Genomic DNA, 17,500 nt, shown 5'->3' with positions numbered 1-17,500 from the left:
TGTTGTGTCTCGTCACGAGAGCTGAAGAATTAAACGAGAAAGATAATATGTGGAAGCTGCGTGATGTTGCTTATCGCTGTTTCTTCCATTCTCAAAGATTAAGTAGTTCATTACACCAGATCCAGAGTTGTAAGTAAACTTATAATTCTGATATAAGTAACCGTTTGCTTTTAGAGACTTCTTCGGCTCGTATAAGGTATATTACCCGCTATTAAAATCTTGGTTATAATTGTGTAGAGTTTTGAAATTACTGACATTATCCTGCCTGACAATAATCACAATTTTCACAATAATCACGATTTTTTTTTTTTTTTTCGTAAATCTCTCCATGATTTATTGTAAGTCATCGAAAACTTTTTTGGGATTTTTTGTTTATGTCTACGTATCTATATATATATATATATATATATAGATATATATATATATATATATATATATGTTATATATATAGAAACGAAATAGAGAGGAAATGCAATTGAAATCAGAAGCTCATTTGTATACAAAACCTTAATCTAGGGGGAATCACAATGAACTGACGACCCATAATATGAATTAAACTCATAGAGGAGAAAATTACTTTCAGACCAGTGAATGTTTTGTCACTGCACACAAGAAATTGTTTTTCAACCCATTGATGCGTTTTTTTGGGGGCGGTTAATTTAATAAATTTTGGAATTATGATGCTATAAGTCTTATGAAATGGCTAATTGATGAATTGGTGAGACTGAGTGAGTGGGACTTACGTAGGAACAGGAACAAGTAAAATGTATTTGTTATTTAATTGATTCGGGTAACGTAGTTATAAGCTGCATATTCACTCAACGTTTATTCATTTATAATACATTCTTATACGTATCTGACGAATTTATATGATGTAATATTTTTGTTTACATTTAGATTTTTGTTTAGATTTATTGTTTGGCATATTTCAGTGCCGGTCAGTCTTCATGATAACTAAAAAGGGTATTGTAGGATTTTATTACAAATTTCTTGGGTGTGAGGGGGTTGGCGGATTAAAAACCAAACACACAAAAATACACAATTTTATATATATATATATATATAGTAATATATATATATATATATATATATATTATATATATATATACGTATATATATATATATATAGATATTATATCTATATATATATATATATATATATATATATTAAAATTGTGTATGTATGTATATATCTATCTATCTATCTATCTATCTATCTATCTATCTATCTATCTATATATATATATATATATATATATATATATATATATATATATATATTATATATATATACGTAGATAGATAATAGATAGATATGATAGATAGATAGATAGGATACATACATACATACACAATTTTATATATATATATATATATATATATATATATATATATATATATATATATATACGTATATATATATATATATATATATATATATATATAAATTGGTTATTTTGTGTGTTTGGTTTTAATCCGCCACCCCCTCACACCCAAGAAATTTGTAATAAAATCCTACAATACCCTTTTTAGTTATCATGAAGACTGACCGGCACTGAAATATGCCAAACAATCAAATCTAAACAAAAACAAAATCTAAATGTAAACAAAATATTACATCATATAAATTCGTCAGATACGTATAAGAATGTATTATAAATGAATAAACGTTGAGTGAATATGCAGCTTATAACTACGTTACCCGAATCAATTAAATAACAAATACATTTTACTTGTTCCTGTTCCTACGTAAGTCCCACTCACTCAGTCTTCAAATCATCAATTAGCCATTCATAAGACTTATAGCATCATAATTCCAAAATTTATTTAAATTAACCGCCCCAAAAAAACGCATCATGGGTTGAAAACAATTTCTTGTGTGCAGTGACAAAACATTCACTGGTCTGAAAGTAATTTCTCCTCTATGAGTTTAATTCATATTATGGGTCGTCAGTTCATTGTGATTCCCCCTAGATTAAGGTTTTGTATACAAATGAGCTTCTGATTTCAATTGCATTTCCTCTCTATTTCGTTTCTGTTTTATTTACTGTGAATATCGTTTTGATATATATATCTATATATATATATATTATATATATATATATATATATATATATATATATATATATATATATATATATATATATATATATATATATATTATATATATATATATATATATATATATAATATTTTGGGCTCATTGTTTTTCATTGCTGTTCCAAAATTGAGATGAGGCGTCAATGGTATGATTTTAATTAGGTGAATCTCTCTCTCTCTCTCTCTCTCTGTTATCACTACAACGGGTTATGTTCTCGCCTTTTGATATTCAATATGAGAGCCAATACCAGATCTATTAAAACATTTTACACATTCGAATGTTAAAAGCCATAAGGAATTGATACGAATGTTTTTTTATATTGTCTGTTTTCTTTGACTAGTGAAAAACAGGGTAAAAAGGGACTGTATATTCAAATATTTCTTTAGAATAGATTAAGAATAATAATTGACACACACACACACACAAACGAATAGTTTATTCTCCCAGATCCCCATCAGAAAATTAAACTCATAAAAGGCATGCACACAAGTGTATCTCCTTAAAGAATAGATAAACAAAGCATATACAAACCAGCAAAATATTATGTACTGTGCATCCCGTACTGATCGACTCAGCTCACACAAAAAGATCAAATGAGTTCGTTTTCCCAGATTCCTAAGCAACATCTGACTTTGGCAGGGGAGGAGGAGGAGGAGGAGGACTAGGACGAGGACGAGGACGGAGGAGGAGGAGGAGGAACTAGGACTAGGACTAGGACTAGGAGGAGGAGGAGGAGGAGGAGGAGGAGGAGGAGGAAAGAAGGAGGAGGAGAAGGAGGAGGAGGAGGAGGAGGGGGAGGAGGAGGAGGACTGAGAACAAAGAGAGGGTATGGAGGACAGCAATCTGTGGCGTATATCCTGCCGTTTCCTTTCAGCTTCCCGTTTGGTCCTGCGACTAACGAAGCGTCGTTGTGCCTCGTTAAGATATTGGAAACAGACCACCGAATTCCATTTGGTGCCTATGGTGCGGAGGGAGAGAGAGAGAGAGTGAGAGAGAGAGAGTGAGTGAGTGAGTGAGTACTAGATGCAGTCTGGCAATTCTTCAAGCTCAGAGGAGAGAGAGAGAGAGAGAGAGAGAGAGAGAGAGAGAGAGAGAGTAGAGTAGGGGAATGTTTGGTAGATAAAGATATCATTTCTTTGAAAAACTGACATGAGAGTTTATGTTTGTGTATAGACATTTATAAATGATATATGTGTATATATATGTATGTGTGTGTGACTGTGTATGTATGCATGTTTAGGCTACGCGTGTATGCATACATATTAATAGCAAATAACCTTAGGATTTAATCGTTTATCTTTCATAGATCTCATTACTTGTCTTGATATGCTCCAAAATTGATCTCATGTTAATTATTCAAAATATAAAGAAATAATTCCTTTAAGCTCCAAAATTAATCTAATATTAATTATTCATAAAAGCTGTGTATTCCTTGATTTTAACAGCAACAGGAACACGAAAGTACGAGTTCTATACGAAAAAGAATCAAAGGAATCAGAATCACAGAACGTCCTTCTTCAGAGAGAGAGAGAGAGAGAGAGAGAGAGAGAGAGAGGAGAGAGAGAGAGAGAGAGAGAGGTCTGAACTCGGCCTCCTTAGTCTCCAATAAATGACTGAGAACAAACACTCTTCTTCTCAATAAAAGGCTATAAACTTCAGGTCCAGTTGCTCTCTCGAGAACTCTTCTTCTTTCCTTTCTGTCGTACGATTACCGCTGTACTAGAGACCGTCTCAGGTACTCGACAGAATTCCGAAAAGTGGACACGATTTTTTTTCCTCCATGATTTTGGAAGAAGGTTGAATTGTTCTCTGGAGGTTGGTGCCGTGTTTTCAATGGCAGTTGAATGTTTTTGGAGATTACTGACGTGTTTTTAATGGCAGTTGAATGTTTTTGAAGATTACTGACGTGTTCTTAATGGCAGTTGAATGTTTTTGGAGATTACTGACGTGTTTTTAATGGCATTTAAATGTTTTTGAAGATTACTGACGTGTTCTTAATGGCATTTGAATGTTTTTGGAATTTACTGACGTGTTTTTAATGGCATTTAAATGTTTTTGAAGATTACTGACGTGTTCTTAATGGCAGTTGAATGTTTTTGGAGATTACTGACGTTTTTTCAATGGCAGTTGAATGTTTTTGGAGATTACTGACGTGTTTTCAATGGCAGTTGAATGTTATTGGAGATCCGTGACGTGTTTTTAATGACAGTTGAATATTTTTTGAGTTATGTTACGTGTTTTTAATGGCATATTTTTAGAGATCAGTGACGTGTTTTTAATGACAGATGTTTTTTTGGAGATTAGCGACGTGTATTCAATGGCCGTTAAACGTTTTTGTAGATTAGTGACGTGTATTTAAAGACAGATGTTTTTAGAGATTAATGACGTGTTTTCAATGGCAGTTAAATGTTTTGTGAAGATTAGTGACGTGTTTTTAATGACAGATGTTTTTGAAGTTTAGAGACGTGTTTTCAATGGCAGCTAAATGTTTTTGTAGATCAGTGACGTGTTTTTAATGATTTTGAATGTTTTTTGTTTTAGATAATTGACGTGATTTTAACATTAATTATCTCTGGAGATGAGTTAGAATATGTTTTCGGAGATAAATGAAGTGTTTCTAAAGATGGCTGTCAAATCTGTTGTATTCATAATGCAAAGGACTTTATAACAGAGGATTCCATCACTAATTATCTCTATATTACGGGAAATATATTCTATCAATAACTCATTTTGAGGACGTACTCTTGAGAGAGAGAGAGAGAGAGAGAGAGAGAGAGAGAGAGAGAGAGAGAGAGAGAGAGAGAGAGCAGAGAGAGAGAGAAGAGATTGATATCGATGTTGATTAAATATACTTAAATATTTTGTAATTTAATAAAATCCGAAAATCTATTAAATCCAATGAAAGAGCAGAGAGGAGAGATTGAGAGAAGAGAGAAGGAGAGGAGAGAATTCTTTTCCTTCTATAAACTTCTTTTGAGGACAAACTATTGAGAGAGAGAGAGAGAGAGAGAGAGAGAGAGAGAGAGAGAGAGAGAGAGAGAGATTCTTTTTCCTTCTATCAATAACTTCTTTTGAGGACAAACTATTGAGAGAGAGAGAGAGAGAGAGAGAGAGAGAGAGAGAGAGAGAGAGAGAGAGAGAGAGAGAGAGAGAGATGATATCGATCGTTGTATTAAATATACTAAATATTTGTAATTTAATAAAATCCAGAAAATCTATTAAATCATGAAAGAGAGAGAGAGAGAGAGAGAGAGAGAGAGAGAGAGAAGAGAGAGAGAGAGAGAGAGAGAGAGAGAGAGAGAGAGAGATTATCAATCCTTGTATTAGATATACTAAACATTTATTTAATAAAATTCAGAAAAATATATTAAATCATAAGAGAGAGAGAGAGAGAGAGAGAGAGAGGGAGAGAGAGAGAGAGAAATTCTTTGTTCTTCTATCAATAACTTCTTTTGAGGATATACTATTGAGAGAGAGAGAGAGAGACGAATATCAATCCTTGTGTTAAATATGCTAAAAATTTATATCAATCATATCCAGAAATTAGATGATATCATGAGAGAGAGAGAGAGAGAGAGAGAGAGAGAGAGAGAGAGAGAGAGAGAGAATAGAAAGAAATTGAAAATTATGTTTGCACAACCAAAAGGCTTCGAGGCGAAGGGACTGAGGGGGTCCGTCTTTCCGTCCGTCCGTCCAGGAAAAAGGACCTTTTTATATTTTCGTGTTTTCCTTCGGCAGGATATATATATACAAGATCGTGTTTGCATAGGTCGAAGCGTGAAAAGGTTGAGGGATATATGTGTCGGAAGTACCGTTTATACCTGAAAGAGGAACTGAATTTTTCTTGGAGAGATTTCGATGAAATTCCCTTTTGATGTTATATATCTTCGGGATTATATTTAAATAATAAATGTTGGATATATTTAATGCAGCGAGTTGATTAGTTGATATCAGATTTCTCTCTCTCTCTCTCCTCCTCTCTCTTCTCCCCATCTCGCCTCTCTCTCTCTCTCTCTCTCCTCTCCCCCTCCCTCCTCTCTCCTCTCTCGGCTTCTCTCTCTTACCCGGGTCTCTCTCGGGGGGGGTCGTCTCTTCCAGCCTATGATGGCATAGAAATTTCTTTAGGATTTTAATAGATTTCTTAAGCATTAAATATATTCAATAAAACTTGAATTGATATCTGATTACTCTCTCTCTCTCTCTCTCTTTCTCTCTCTCTCTCTCTCCCGTCTCTCCTCTCTCTAGCTCTCTCTCATCCTCTCTCTCTCTCTCTCTCTCTCTCTCTCTCTCTCTCTTCAGATGTATTATTATCTTCGGCATTTGGATCTGTAATAGTTTTTTATGAAATTATGATTTGATATATTCTCTCTCTCTCTCTCTCGTCTTTCATCCTCGTCATCTCTCTCCTCTCTCTCTCTCTTCTCTCCTCTCTCCTACTCTCATCGCCCTCTCTCCCTCTCTCACTATGATGGTATAATATTTTTTTAAGATGTTATTAAATATTTTACATCTTAAATATATTTCATAAAACTTGAATTAATATCTGATCTCTCTCTCTCTCTCTCTCTCTCTCTCTCTCTCTCTCTCTCTCTCTCTCGCTCTCACACACACACACACACACTATGATGGATAATATTTTTTTATTTTTTTAAGATGTTACTAAATATTTTAAATCTTAAATATATTTCATAAAATTTGAATTAATATCTGCTATCTCTCTCTCTCGTCCTCTCGTCTCTCTCTCTCTCATCTCTCTCCTCTCGTCTGCTCTCTCTCCATCTCGTTGCGCGATATAATATTTCATACTACGAATTGATATCAGATGCGCAGATATAATCCCCACCATTTTCAGTACTTCTAAAATTCTCAGTGATTCCATTGAAGCAGAGAACCTAAATCCAGTATTAAGACAGTCCTAATCCATCCCTTCTTATTCATCCCTCGTATTCATCCTTTGTATTCATACCTGTATGATTTTATTCCTCGACGGATGAATAAATTCATTCAGAGCCAATATCCTTCTGGGTAGTGAACGAACTAATACACGAATTTCCTTTACGATTTCCCTGTTCGTCCTGATGACGAAAAGAAAGAAGTTCAGTGTCCCCTACACTTCTGGAACTTCCTAATTCCCAGAAGCCATTTAAACCTCTTTCCAGTGGAACTCATATCAATAAATGAAATAATATTTTACATCAAAGAAGCCATTTTAAGCTTCCTGGAACCTATGAATATAAACAAAAATATTTAACAATATTACAGACGCCATTTAAACCTCTTTTCCAGTGAAACTATATGAAATCCTAGTTAAATAAAAAAAATAACCCTTTAGGCAATATTACAGAGGCCATTTAAACCTCTTGCCAGTGGAACCTATAAATAAAAAAAGGTACAATATCACAGACGTCATTTAAACCTCTTTCCAGTGAACTTATGAATTTATAAAAAAAAGTTACAATATTACAAATTCCATTTAAACTCCTTTCCATTAGAACCTATGAATAAATAAATAAAAGTTACAATATCACAGATGCCATTTAAACCTCTTTCCAGTGGAACCTATAAATATTAAAAAAAAGCTTTACAATATTACAGACGTCATTTAAACCTCTTTCAAGTGGAATCTGTAAATAGAAAAAAAAAAAAGCTTCACAATATTACAAACACCATTAAAACCTCTTTCCAGTGGAACCTATAAATATAAAAGAAATGTTTTACACTGGAGAGGCCATTTAAACCTCTTCCAGTGGCGCCTATAATAGATAAATAAATAAAAATATTTTACACTAAAAATGCCATTTAAACCTCTTTCCAATGGAACCTATAAATAAAAAAAAATTTTACACCAAAGATGCCATTTAAACCTCTTTCCAGGGGAATCATAAAAAAAATATGCCATTATAAATTCAGTGGTCACAAAATACCATCATATTCCCAGATGAGGGAAAGGAGGAAAGTGAATAACTAAATAATAAATAAATAAATAAACAAATGAAAATATCATGTTATTATAAATCCTGCTGTGATCACAAAATACGAACATCTCCCCAGATGAGAGATAGGAGAATATGACAGATGGTTTATCTTATCTCCCTACTCTGGACTTTCCCGAAGGGCTGAGGAAGAATGAGTCCTTTTTATGAACCCTTTACATAGGAGTTAGAAGCCCTTATAGGCATGATCCTAGGTGCCTTTGGCCTCGTCGAGGTCAGTCAGGAATGTCATTTCGTGTCACGGAACGAGGGCATGTTTTCTTATCTGGTAACTGGACAGGAGATGAGGTCTCTGACTGGCTTCGTATGTCTGTGAGCTTTATTATTATTATTATTATTATTATTATTATTATTATTATTATTATATTATTATTAGTTATTATTATTATTATTATTATTATTATTATTTATTTATTTATTTTTTATTTTTTTATTTTTTTTTTATTTTTTTTTTTTTTGCTCTATCAGTCCTCCAATTCGACTGGGTGGTATTTATAGTGTGGGGTTCCGGGTTGCAATCCTGCCTCCTTAGGAGTCCATCACTTTTCTTTACTATGTGTGCCGTTTCTAGGATCACACAACTCGTCTGCATGATCCTGGAGCTACTTCAGCATCTAGTTTTTCTAGATTCCTTTTCAGGGATCTTGGGGATCATGCCTAGTGCTCTCCTATGATTATGGGTACGATTTCCACTTGCATCCCATCCCATATCCTTCTTATTTCTATTTTCAGAACTTGATATTTCTTTCCATTTTTTTTTCATCTCTCTTTCTCTTCAACTCTGGTGTCCCATGGTATTGCGACATCATGAGTGATACTTTCTTCTTGACTTTGTCAATCAACGTCACGTCTGGTCTGTTTGCACGTATCACCCTATCCGTTTCTGATACCATAGTCCCCAGAGGATCTTTGCCTGATCGTTTTCTATCACTTCTTCAGGTTGGTGCTCGTACCACTTATTACTGCAAGGTAGCTGATGTTTCTTGCACAGGCTCCAGTGGAGGGCTTCTGCTACTGAATCATGCCTCTTTTTGTACTGGTTCTGTGCCAGTGCCAGGGCATTCACTTGCTATATGGTTTATGGTTTCATTTTTCGTATTGCACTTCCTACATATGGGAGAGATGTTATTTCCGTCTATCGTTCTTTGAACATATCTGGTTCTTAGGGCCTGATCTTGTGCCGCTGTTATCATTCCTTCAGTTTCCTTCTTTAGCTCTCCCCTCTGTAGCCATTGCCAATTGTCATCGCTGGCTAGTTCTTTAGTCTGTCTCATGCATTGTCCGTGCATTGGTTTGTTGTGTGCCAGTCCTCTGTTCTGTCTGTCTTTCTCCTGTCTCGTGTATTTTTCTGGGTCTTCGTCTACTTTTGTTAGTCCTTCTTCCATGCACTCTTTAGCCACTCGTCTTCACTGGTTTTCAGATATTGCCCCAGTGCTAAGCTGTTTTCGATGTTGACGCAGTCCTCTTATACTTAGTAGTCCTCTCCCTCCTTCCTTTCGGTTCGTGTATGATAGTCTGTCCGTATTGCTCTTGGGTGTAGTGCTTTGTGTATTGTCATATGTTTCCTGGTTTTCTGATCTATGCTGCGGAGATCTGTTTTCGTCCATTCCACTATTCCTGCGCTGTATCTGATTACTGGCAACTGCCCATGTGTTTATGGCTTTTATCATATTTCCGGCGTTGAGTTTTGACTTGAGTATCGCCTTGAGTCTCTGCATATATTCTTTCCTGATCGTGTCCTTCATCTCTTGGTGTTTTATATCCCTCCTTCCATTATTCCCAGGTATTTGTATCCTGTCTCATCTATGTGTTTGATGTTGCTCCCATCTGGTAGCTTTATCCCTTCAGTTCTCGTTACTTTGCCTTTTTGTATGTTGACTAAGGCGCATTTTTCTAATTCCAAACTCCATCCTGATGTCCCCAGATACAATCCTTACAGTCTGGATTAGGGTATCTATTTCCTTGATGCTCTTACCATACAGCTTGATGTCGTCCATGAACATCAGATGGTTGATTCTGTTGCCTCTTTTCTTGAGTTGGTACCCGGCATCCATCTTCTGTAGTACTTTTGCATGGAATCATGGCTTACTACGAAGAGTAGTGGGGACAGTGAGTCGCCCTGGAAGATCCCTTCTCCTGATATTAACCTCTGCTAGTCTTATTCCAGAGCTTGTAAGTATTGTATTCCAGTTGCGCATTGCATTTTTTGAGGAAGCTGATGGATTTTTCCTCTGCCCCATTATAGTTCATTCTTATTATTATTATTTTATTATATTGGATTATTATATTATTATTATTATTATTATTATTATTATTATTATTATTATTATTATTATTATTATTATTATTATTATTAATTAACTGTAATTATGATTGATTTACGATGAAAGCATTTTATACGATCCCATTTTTTTTAGATTCTGTGCTGCTATATTGTAACATCTTTAATATATAGATTATACTGAAAAAATCATCCGATGACTGAAAAATTCTTCATAAAAATGTAAATCATTTCGTGCAATTTTCAGTGTAAATTATCTTCAAATCAATTAGACTGTGTTTGATTAATTTCCTGAATATACATGACTTGTTCGTTGGAATCTATGAAGAATTATCGGTTATCGTCGTTAAATTAGCACTCTCACGAAATTCCCATTTAATAAAGATTTTCTCTGTTGTCTGCAATCGCTATCACATCCAGGAACAAATTTACTTAAAAAAGGACAAAAAAGTAATATCGTAAACTTTTGCATAACCAAATCATATTCATCTATTCAGGTGTTCAAAAGTATTTATGATTAATTGAAACCAACTAACAGATTTGATGATAGTTCTGATAAAAAAAGTATCAGCTTTTTTCTATTTGAAAGGCTAAAAAAAAAAAATTACCTTTTCCGAAAAAACAGAGTAACTGATTCGTGAAAAGTAAGGTTAGAGATGCCAGCTGTATAGATGAGAGAATTACAATTGCAAAGCGAGTAGAGCGGATTTATAGAGATAATGGGGGGAGGGGGGGGGGGGGGGGGGGGGGTGGGTTGTTGTTGGTACCCATTCATCATTAGCCCTATTGGGCTGCAATCAAACGGGAAGTGGCGTGTGTCGATGCATCTCTTTGTGAGAGGATTAGGTAACTTGTCCGGGGGCTGAGATTGAAGTGCAAATCAGTCGGACAGTCACTGGGGACTACGAGTTAGAAAAAAAAAAAAAAAAAAAAAAAAAAAACGTTTGTGAAGCGCAAAACGAAACTGATTTGCTTACCATATTCCAAACACTTTGAGGACCTTTATCGCTGACATTAAAAAGGCGTTTGACGTCAACTCATATCATCCAGCAGTACTCAGAAACGTTTGTAATTATACACGACGCAAAAAAAAAAAAAAAAAAAACTCGTTTGTGAAAAGCGACCTTTACGCGAACGTTTTTTTGAAAAGACGTAAACGTTTCCTATTCAGAAGTTTGAAAAGAGCAAGCAGGTGGGGGGTGGGGGGGTAGGTCTCATTACGTGACTTTGGTCCCTCTGAATGTCAGATTTGAGATTCAGATCTGACAGTCGAGTGCGAGAGGAATTAGACACGTTACAATGAGGTGATTCTGATGTAAATTCATGGGAACTGGAAGTCATTATTATACGATCTGCCAGAGAGTTTGGGAACAAAACTCCACTTGCGTAATGTTAGTTGAGGCGAGATTAACTTTTAGACATTATAACATTACTTTAGGTTAAGTTAGAGAAGGAAAACTGGCTTTAGCATAAGCTTCGTTAAGCTAAATTTAAGTTTGTCGAAATAGAGGTAATGTTACTTAATGTGAAGTTGGGTTGATATTATTTTAGGTTAAGTTGAAGAAAACTAGCTTAAGTTAGCATAAGCTTGATGAAGTTAAATGTAAGTCTGTCGAAATAGAGGCAATATTAATTTATGTTAGTTTGGAGAAAAATAGCTTTAGCATAAGCTTGAAGTTAAAATGTAAGTTTGTTGAAAGAGAGGTAATGTTACTTTAGGTTAAGTTGGAGAAAACTAGCTTAGGTTAGGATAACTTGCTTAAGTTAAATGTAAGTTTGTCGAAAAAGAACTAATGTTAATTTTTAGTTTAGTTTGGAGAAAACTAGTTTAGGTTATCATAAGCTTGGTTAAGTTAGTCGAAACAAAGGTAATATTACTCTGGGTTAAATTTCGTAAGACTAACTTAAGTTAGAACAAGTTTGGCCGAATTAAGTTAGAGGTGATTTAAAGATACAATCAAGTTCATTCAGGTCAGGTTAGGTAAGGTAACATTTAGTTAGGTTAGGTTAAGTGAGATTGGATACTGTTTACATACGCTAAGGTTTGGTGAATAACGTTCGGTTTTCCGGCAAAAATAATTCACAAATTAAAATCCTGCCCATGTAAATTTTTCAGAATAACGAGAAAAAGAAAATAAAAACGGGCAAATAAAACTGAAAAATAAAGATAAAAAATATTTTTAAAAAAATTCAGTGTTCCTAGTCAAAAAAAAAAAAAAAATTCCTTTATAAATTTTCTCAAAGAGAAAAAAATTCAGTGTTCCCTGTCAAAAAAATTCTTTTATAAAACCTCAATAAGAAAAAAAATTCAGTGTTCCCTGTCAAAAAAAATTCTTTTATAAAATCTCAATAAGAAAAAAAATTCAGTGTTCCCTGTCAAAAAAATTCTTTTATAAAATCTCAAAAAGAAAAAAAATCAGTGTTCCCTGTCAAAAAAATCTTTTATAAAATCTCAAAAAGAAATAAATTTAGTGTTCTCTGTTAAAAAAAGAAAAAAAAAAAAAACTCTTCTATAAAAACTCAAAAAAAGAACAAACGAAACAAAACGAACCTCATCTTCACCACCTGAAAAAAAAATTCAGTTCCCTGTCAAAAACAAATTTTAAAAAAACCAAGAATTCAGTGTTCACTGTCAAAAATTTGCCTCCATTTGCTTTATAAATGACGCCACCCACAAGCTGCTGGATAAAGGTTAGATATTAATGGGGCCGCTGTTCCTAATCTCACCATCATTCATTTGGCGAAACAGAAAAGGCCATCTTTCTTTGCCTCTGGTGAGGCTCGAATCCACGAGGATAATAAATCGTTCTAGTTTCGTGACTGATGGGGGGGGGGGCGGGGGGGGGGGGGTTGGACGTCTTGCGCACGCGCCGAGGGTCTGATATTCATGCGATTAATATTGTTATTATCATTGTTGTAGCTGCTTTTTGTGTTAGTTACTAGGATAAATTTAGGGTAGAATGAGTTATGTTTTACGAGGTATTGTGAAATGTAAAATGTAAAATTACTTACTTAAGATCAGATATATTTATTTATATTTCATCTTCGCCCATGCATAGTGTTTTCAGCAAAGTGCAAACTATTGATGGTGATTTTTCTGTCGTGAGTTTTGCTCAAATTCAAGTTTTATTTTAAGTATAGAATGTAGCTCGTAGTACTTACACACACACACACGTCTGTGACATGTGTTTTTGTGTATGCGTGTGTGTGTGTGTGTGTAAGTTTAAGTGCATCCTACGAGCTTTGTTGTACTTGAAACAGCCCACGAATTTTGAACAAAACTTGATAAAAAAATATTCAGTGGTTTGAACATTATGTATGTATGTATGTATGTATATGTATGTATGTTATGTATGTATGTATGTATGTATGTATATATATATATATATATATATATATATCTATATATATATATAATGTATACTATATCCCTATTATATATATGTGTGCTGTGTGTGTGTATTATATATATATATATATAATATATATTATATATATATGTATAAATATATAAACTTATTTATTTATCTTTATTTAACTTATTTATTTTATTTGTACATATTCTCATAAAAAGCTTGTATTATTTTGCATATTACACTGTATTACAACACTCCAGTTGCATTGTTATATTAATCCTCTAAATATCTACTCCAGACCACAAACAACACAAAATCCCACCCCCCCCAAAAAAAGTTAAGAAACACAAACACACTCTTCTCAAACCCCTCCACTCACTCCTCCTACTCCCCTCCCCTCACCCTATTCCACTCTTCCTCCTCCTCCTCCCTCCTCCTCCTCCTCCTCCTCCTCCTCCTCTCCTCTCCTCCTCTTCGGAACGAGGACCCCGTCCAAACAGAACTTCAAATAATACCCCCGAGAGATTAATAACTGCCTGGGAAAAGATATGAACACACACACACACACACACGGAAACACAGGGTCGCAAATAATGAGAACATTTCCCCCTCGACCACCTGCTATTAAGATATTCCTAACATCAACACAACTTTTCGAGTGGTTAAACAGAAGCCCAAAACGCCGATGGTAAACAGTCCGCGGCTTGGGTTTATCGTGGGTGTGTGGTTTACTGTTGTTTATGTATAGACAAATGTATATATGTGTCGATGTATATCTGTGTGTATGTATATATTTAGATGTATATATGTAATATATCTCTAAGTATATAAGGCCCATTAAAACACTGGTTTAAATCTAAGAACTATATTTCGGTGGACTAACTTCCACCGAAATATACTATTGTATATTCACATCAACCGACGCTCCTGATTGGTTGTTGAGAAGCCAATCACAGGGCTGGAAACTCAGTCTTTCTCGAGAGTTCACATGTATAGGATCTATGTTTCATCTCTCCTGAGGGATACGTCTTTCAAAAGTATCCTTAGGAGAGGTGGAACATATGTAGATCCAGAGAGACTGGGAGTTTCCAGCCCCGTGATTGGCTTAACAACAGCCAATCAGGGGCGTCATTAAGGGAAATGGCCTAGACATCAAATGCACGGTTGATGTGAATCTTCGATAGTAGTCCTTAGTTTTAAACCAGTGTAATGCATTTTAATACTTGAGACGTATCCTGTTTTAACAGAAAGAATTTGTCTACAGATGTATGTATATATGATATATATACATGTATATATATTATATATGCTTATATATATATATATATATATATATATATATATATATATATATATATATATATATATATATATATATATATATTACACTCTTCCCCTATACATAAATCACATGTATTTGAAAGCTAAGCTCCTTCACCACCACCATCACTCTATACTCCGCCTCAACTTAAAATTCTCCTCGAGGCTCTTACACCTGGTTGGAATATGAAGCAGCTTAGATGGTGCTCTCTCTATATATTTTTTTACGGCAGCATATAGCCTGAACTTCAGGGAGGCCGTTTCACCGTGGTTCTTTGTTATAGTACGCATTTTCTTACTTTGATGGGATGTATGCGCATACGATTACTACATACATACACCCACACATATATGTATATATATTATATATATACCTATATATATTATATATTTAGTATGTTATATATATATATATATAATATATGCTTCATGGTCAAAGTTTTTCCATACGCCAATTTTCTTGATTATATCTAATTGTTACTTAACATGCTTTAAATGTTTAATAAATAGCGAAAATTTTGAATAGAAAGCTGATACTAACATTAGTGGCTATTGCTGTAGGGAAAATGCATAATATATACAATATATATATATATATATATATATATATATATATATATATATATATATATATACTATATTTATGTGTGTGTGTTTTGTATGCATGAATATACATGTATGAACTTACGTGTGTTTGTATCTATTAAGTATGAGAGTCTCCGTCCCTCTATTTTATGTATTAAACATTTTAAGTTTCAGCTCCAACAAACCAATGCCAGCCCAATAGAACACGCCCACAATAGAGGGCAGGAGACGCCTTTACAATAGAGCGCACAGTAAAGCCCCCTCAGTGATGGAGTGAAAAACACTTTTCGACAATATAGTCCCTCCCTCCTGTTCTTCTCTTCTTCTTCTTCTTCTTCGCCTCATCTGGGTTGGCTTCTTCTTCTTCTTCTTCTTCTTCTTTCTTCTTCTTCGAAAATATTCTAGGGAGGCAGCATAGAGGGATAGAGGACTCCCCAATCGTATTATTTAAGTTAGAGAGAGAGAGAGATGAGAGAGAGAGAGGAGAGAGAGAGACGAGGAGAGAGAGAGAGCTGTACAATCTTAGGCCGATGGCTCCATTGACAAATTCCTCATGGACGTGTTTGGCGTGGACGAAGTTGGGGGTGGGGGGGGGGGGGGGGTGGAGGGGGAGGGGAAGATTAAGAAAAAATGTAGTAGAAGTGATAGGCCTTTTCAGTTTCTACTCTTCGTAGTTTATATATAGATCTTTGTCAAATATAGTATAAAAACTGAGAGAGAGAGTGAGTAAAAAAAAATTCTTTTTTTTTTGTCAGACCTTTGCCAGTCAATCACAAATATAAAAACAGAGAGAGAGAGAGAGAGAGAGAGAGAGAGAGAGAGAGAGAGAGAGAGAGAGATATGGGGTCCAAAAAACCCACTTATGAATACCCAGGAATCCGGGTCAGTATCTATATTCAAGTGTTCTTTCTATTATTTTTTTCTTTTTTGTTGTCTTTTTTATCATATTCGAAATCTACTTTTGTTTTATTTTATCTGTTAATTTTTCTATTTTTTTAATTTTTTCATTTTGATTTACTATTCTGATTAATTTTTTCAATTTTATTTTTTTTTAATAATTTCCCATTCCTGATTATTGGATTTAATTTATTACCTTCAAAGATTATTTTTTATTAAATCTAATTTTTTATTTACCCCTAATTCTATTTCAAGATTATTTGTATTAAATCTAATTATTACCTTCCAAGATTAGTTTTTATTAAAAATCTAATTTTATTACCTCGACATTTTGCCAAGTTTCGAAATTGCTTTAATTTTGTCGGGTTTTCCTTCTCATTTTTTAATCCCGTAGTGGGGGTTAGTGCCGTCAGTGTACCTCATGCGGTGTACTGTAGGCTTTGAGGTTTTCCTACCTACTCGCAATTTCCTTCCCAGCGCTGAATGACTTCATAGGTCCAAGTGCTTTATCCTTTAGCCTGAACTCTATATGTTCAAATCCCATCTTTCAAAAATGAGAAAGGGTATTCAACCCATTTGTTGTGCTCTCTTTACTAACTATTAACTTTTTTCTTTTGCAATATTTTACAATAATAATTTTTCACTTTTACAATATTTTTACATTTCTTGATTGTTGTTATAAAGAATCCGTTGCTGTCATCTTTTTTCTTTTACCATAATTTTTAACAATCAATAATCTTTTTCCACTTTTACAATACTTTTACAACAGTAATTTTTCACTTTACAAGTTCTTTTACGCAATCTGATTATCTCCCAAGAATCCAGTACTGTCATCTTTTTTTCTTTTTACAATAAATTTACCAATACATGTGTAAATTCTCCCAACAATCCATTGCCAAGTTTATTTTACAATATTTTGCTCAATCCCTGATTTTTCTCCAAAGAGCCCAATTGCCTATCACAGTTT

Source organism: Macrobrachium nipponense, chromosome 43, assembly GCF_015104395.2.
Source record: "Macrobrachium nipponense isolate FS-2020 chromosome 43, ASM1510439v2, whole genome shotgun sequence".
Classification (NCBI taxonomy): Eukaryota; Metazoa; Arthropoda; class Malacostraca; order Decapoda; family Palaemonidae; genus Macrobrachium; species Macrobrachium nipponense.
Note: the sequence above shows the minus strand (reverse complement) of the source record.